The sequence below is a fragment of the Gopherus flavomarginatus genome, chromosome 4 (assembly GCF_025201925.1).
Source record: "Gopherus flavomarginatus isolate rGopFla2 chromosome 4, rGopFla2.mat.asm, whole genome shotgun sequence".
NCBI lineage: Eukaryota > Metazoa > Chordata > Testudines > Testudinidae > Gopherus > Gopherus flavomarginatus.
In genome coordinates this window covers 212,736,753-212,742,795 of record NC_066620.1, presented here as the reverse complement: position 1 = coordinate 212,742,795, position 6,043 = coordinate 212,736,753, and positions in this window count along the sequence as shown.

The window sequence follows — 6,043 nt, the reverse complement described above, 5'->3', positions numbered from 1 at the left end:
TTGGAGGGAGGATGGGGAGGGCTGGAGGGGAATAGACACACCCCATTTGGGAAGTCTACAATCCTCTCCACGGTTTCATTTTTACTTCCTCATCATTAGTGTCCAAGAAAGAGTCCAAACGAACAAAGGGTCGGTGACGCTGGCTGTTAGGGGAGGTGACGCGACGGGGTGGGAGAGGGATGCGTAGCGTGGGTGACTTTAATTTGGGGATCAGAGCTGAGTGGATGGGGCTGCCCTGTCTGCATCTCTCTGTAACGGTGGGCAGGAAAGTCGTCTCTCGGGGGTGCGTGTTGCCTGTTCTGTGTTTGCCATGAACTTTGGTCATTAATACAAATGAAACATCTCCTCTCGGTGTCTCGGTCTTATTCTTCTTTCTGTCTCTAACAGCAGGCCTGTTGTGGGCCTGGCGCTGTTTGGCTTTGTTCTTCGCAGAAGCTCTTGCAGTCTTTTGGAACTAATGCTTCGCCAGCAATTCAGTATTGTCAGACATTAATTAACAGGTTTCCCACCCTCTCCCCCCATCAATGAGAAACAATAGCTTCCTAGGATGGCGTTATCTGATTGTAGGAGACACTTGTTTGGCTGCAGTGAAGTGAAGTTCAAAATCCCTGTGATCTCCCTAAGAGTGAGGATTTGTCAGATAAAGCCCAGGATGTCTCTTCTAATGAGAGATCCCTTTTTCTAGGTATGGAGCAGCAGAAAATTTTCCTGCAGTTTGGAGCGAGGAAAGTGGTGGGAGGGCAGAAGGCACCTGTGGCTGGGATTTCTGGGAGAAGAGATGAGCCACAGAGAATCCAGTGCAGGGCAGCGGAAGTGATGATGATGCAAGGAGTAGAGAAGAGGAGGGACTGAGGGAGCCCGGATGATAGAGCCAGGGAAGACAGAGGTGGGTATCCGATCACAGGTTATAACTAGCTTCAAGCTAGCTGTGCCCATGGAGAAGTGAATTATCGCTAAGGCCAGCAGGACAAGGAGTGACATCCCGAAGGGAAGTGAGGAAAAACTGAAGCTAGATATTCAGAATGGTTTTGTCCCAGCTGGGTGGTGGAGTGGGCTCCCGGAGGAGATGGCGGATGCCTCCTTGTTACAGAGTTCCAAGGGCACATTAGGAAGGAAGATAGTGGAAAGGAGCGACCGCCAGATCCCTGGGTCAGGTTGCACTGAAAGACCAGCCAGTGCTGGTGTTCACGGCCCCATGTGTGGGGTTGAGCTGCCCTCTCACTCCTGGAAAAAAGCAGAAAGGCTGAGGTGCGGTCCATCCAGCTCTGAGCCAGAAGGCAGAGAGCCGGAGCGGCTGGCGTGCAGACAGCCTTCCAGCTAGACCGAGCCCTACACACCACATCGATTTCCAGCAAGTGAGGTCTCGCTGGCCCCTACAGCTGGATAAGGCTTTTAGGGCATTGATTAACTGAGAGGCCTTGATAAAATGGCGTCTCTGGAGCTTTTAGTATGAGAGCAATTAATCAGGGCCCATCTCTTCAGAGAACAGCTCGGCACAGGATCTGGCTGTGGGAGCTGGTGGGAGGGAGTGGGGAAGAGGGTCTGTTCCAGTTGTGGCACCAGCTGTCTTTTTGTATACAAACATTGTAAATAAACTGCCTTGGCATTTCTTTCTTTTCTCATGATCTGTGCAGTGTCTCAGGTGCATTTTGTGCCATGGCCTTCTGGCTCTCCTGCAGGTAGAGAGAGAGAGGTGTGTGTGTGTGTCCGTGTCCAAGGGGAGAGATATTGTGTGTGTGTGTGTGTGTGTGTGTGTGTGTGTGTGTGTGTGTGTGTGTGTGTGTGTCCAAGGGGAGGGATTGTGTGTGTGTGTGTACACGTACATGCCCGTGCAGTGAGTAAGTGGGGAGAGGGTGTTTATAAAAGAGCTCATGGCCAGATCAATGAGTCGGCCAGTGAAGCTGTCCCAGCCCTGTGGCCGTGAGGTTTTTCACTTGCACAGGGGCTGTTGCCAGTACCTGGCTGCCTGTGACATCACTAAAGCCAGCTGTTAGTGGAACCTCTTTCTTTCTGGGACCCCTGGGGCCTGGCCTGCATGGCCCATGGGCTACAACCCAGACCCTTCCTACTGTGCATTCAAGGCGGCGCAAAGCTCAGACCCCCCCACCAAACAGCCATAGCTGTTCAGCATGGAGCTGTAGGCAGCTTAAAGCCCATACACGTCACTAAAGGGACAGCAAGTTGCTCTTGTGGCAGTCCCCAGTGTGATTCAGGAGAGGACGGTTGGCAGCCGGTGGTGACTGGAATTCAAAACTGGGGCCATAGTCTGCATCCACCCACGAAACATGAGGACAGAACCACAGGGTTCTTTGAAGGTCACCTGCCCTCCCTGGTACCCGCCCCTGCAATCCCACATTCAGACACTGGAGCAGCTCCCTGCTAACGCATCAGGAGACCCCTGGCTGCAGCATCTGCTGAGCCCATCAGCGGGTGGTGACTAGGAAAAGGCAGGAGGCAGAGAACTGCTGGCTTCAGGGGCCTGTGCTCTGAGCCATGGTCCCTCTCCTCAGGAGCTGTGGGTTCAAAGCCCTACTGACCATGTGTCATGAAAGACCAAGGGAGCCAGTGGATGGGGCTGCCTGCCTTCACCTGGGGGAAGTGCTCTTGGTGCTTATCTTACACAGCTTCCCTATACCTGGTGAAGGCCTGCATGGGTAAAGTGCCCCTTCCCCAACCTATCACCGCAGTGCTGGGGCCAAGGCTTCATTGCTTGCAGCTGTTGTGAGGGACAAGTAGCTGTGCGGTGCATGACACTTCAAAGGCCCGTCAGTCAGGTTTGAGCCCAAGCCCCTTTTCCATCTATACACAAATCGGTCTGACACAGCTCAGCGAACACTCAGGGGTGGGGTCCTAGGACCCTGTTTGGGGAATGGGAGGGAGAAGGGAGGTCAGAGGCTAAGTCCCTCTGTAATGCAGGTCTAAGCTCTGCCATCTTGCAGCACGGACGCAGGTCAAGCCCTGGACCCGAGTCAGACATGTACCATGGACACATTAGCATGGCTGCAACACCTGAGTCCAGATCAGGTTTACAATGCAGTGTGGACGCACAAGCGTGGGTGTGGAAGCACCCAGGGCACGAGCCCGAGTCCCACAGAGCTGGGGTTAGTGGGCAGTGCAGACACGCCTTGACAGGCTGTATCCTCCCTGCCTGCAGAGGGCAGCCATAGCAAGTCAACTTTGGGAGTGGGATTATATGACAGCGGGCTGGGATGGCAGGGGGCTGGACTCAGGCCTGTTCCTAAGACACGGGGGGAGTGTCTCTTACTCATTTCCAGTGGGGAGGCAGAAGACTTACTATCCCCCGGACTGCTCACAGCCGGGTGATCGTCTCCTTGGCATAAGCATGATGGCCCAGATCCACCTCGATATTTGCAGTTAATTGCAGTTAGGCATATCGATAGATTTCGAGGATCTGGGCCACAATGTCAACCAGGTAGAGGGTAACGTGCCTGGGCAGGGGAGGCAGCAGGGTGCACTCACGGCTCATAAGAACATAAGAACGGATGTACTGGGTCAGACCAAAGGTCCATCTAGCCCAGTATCTTGTCTACCGACAGTGGCCAATATCAGGTGCCCCAGAGGGAGTGAACCCAGCAGGCAATGATCAAGTGATCTCTCTCCTGCCATCCATCTCCACTCTCTGACAAACAGAGGCTAGGGACACCATTCCTTACCCATCCTGGCTAATAGCCATTAATGGACTTAACCTCCATGAATTCATCCAGTTCCCTTTTAAACGCTGTTATAGTCCTAGCCTTCACAACCTCCTTAGGCAAGGAGTTCCACAAGTTGACTGTGCGCTGTGCGAAGAAGAACTTCCTTTTATTTATTTAAACCTGTTGCCCATTAATTTCATTTGGTGGCCTCCAGTTCTTATATTATGGGAACAAGTAAATAACTTTTCCTTATTTACTTTCTCTATATCACTCATGATTTTATATACCTCTATCATATCCTCCCACCTTAGTCTCCTCTTTTCCAAGCTGAAAAGTCCTAGCCTCTTTAATCTCTCCTCATATGGGACCCATTCCAAACCCCTATTCATTTTAGTTGCCCTTCTCTGAACCTTTTCTAGTGCTAGAATATCTTTTTTGAGATGAGGAGACCACATCTGCACACTGTATTCAAGCTTTGGGCGTACCATGGATTTATATAAGGGCAATAAGATACTCTCCGTCTTATTTTCTATCCCCTTTTAAATGATTCCTAACATCCTGTTTGCTTTTTTGACCGCCTCTGCACACTGCGGGGATGTCTTCAGAGAACTGTCCACGATGACTTTAAGATCTTTTTCCTGACTCATTGTAGCTAAATTAGGCCCCAGCATATTGTATGTATAGTTGGGGTTATTTCTTCCAATGTGCATTACTTTACATTTATCCACATTAAATTTCATTTGCCATTTTGTTGCCCTATCACTTAGTTTTGAGAGATCTTTTTGAAGTTCTTCAAGTCTGCTTTGGTCTTAAGTATCTTGAGCAGTTTAGTATCATCTACAAACTTTGATACTTTACTTTTTACCCCTTTCTCCAGCTCATTTATGATAAGTTGAATAAGACTGGTCCTAGGACTGACCCTTGGGGACACCACTTGTTACCCAAGGCTTGCGGAATGAAAGCTCCATTAGAATCCAGGGAAGCAGTCGAGGGATTCGATTCCACTTCACAACGGCTGGAGTTCCAATAAACATGAGTGCACCACACAGGGGACTGCTGTCAAACACCAAGCTTGGACATGCCAGAGATCGAGAGAGGCGTAAGGGGGAGTGATATCAAAAAGGAGAGCAGAGAAATGGCAACTTCTGTGGGCCATGGTGGTGAGTGCGATGGAAATCGTGTCATGAGCAACATCATAGAATCATAGAATGTCAGGGTTGGAAGGGACCTCAGGAGGTATCTAGTCCAACACCCTGCTCAGAGCAAGATCAATTCCCAACTAAGTCATCCCAGCCAGGGCTTTGTCAAGTCTGACCTTAAAAACCTCTAAGGAAGGAGATTCCACCACCTCCCTAGGTAACCCATTCCAGTGCTTCACCACTCTCTGAGTGAAAAAGTTTTTCCTAATATCCAACCTAAACCTCCCCCACTGCAACTTGAGACAATTACTCCTTGTTCTGTCATCAGGTACCACTGAGAACAGTCTAGATCCGACGTCCCTCAACCATTTTGAACCATTTGTCACTTGTGATTCCATTCCAGACAGATTTCAACTTTGCTGGCCATGCTGGGCGAGAAGGCCCACAAACTGCTGCTGTGTGGCCTGTTGCCTCTAACTGTGCCCAGAACTACCGCGTACGTCGCATTCCCATGCATTTTACGTCGCATTCCCATGCATCAATGGCAGCCGAATGGTACTGATTCCATCACGGCAGCAAGGGAGCAGAGACTCGGTAGCACCACTCCTTGCTGCTCTAAGGAAGTTGCCGGAGCATTGTCCATTCAGACAAACATCAAGGGATAGGCCACACGATCAATTTGTCCCAGGAATATGCACTGACCAGATCTAGGAACAGCTGCGGACTGGATCAGCTCTTGCATTCAAGAAGGCTGCCGACGTGGAAACTGCCATGGAAACGGCGGAGAAGGAGTCTCTGGAATTTAGTGTGAGCCAAGACGTTCACCTCCTGAATTGGCGAGGACCATGGGAACATAAGGAATTTCCCTGTGACTGTCGCTAAGGATTGCTGGACACACCGGGTTTTCTTGCAGAAAGGTCCAGAAGAAAGGACACATTGCCCTGCTCTGTCACACAGTCCAACGTCCAGCCAAGAAGACACCTATGAAGACTGACCCTAAAAAAAGGATGGAAGTCGGGAAGTCGTAATATGGAAAAAGACACTGACCCAGACCTGGCGCTGCATGTGTTATCAGAACTGGACTCACAGGCGGCATTCGGATCCCACCTTTGACTGAAGCAGTTCCTACAAGAATGGAGTTTGATATTAGAGCTGCCATCTCACTGATTCCTGCATCTAACTACCACCAGACCTTGTCACAAGCCCAGTGGATATTCCAGTCGGACTTTCTGTTCCTCCTCCCATTAC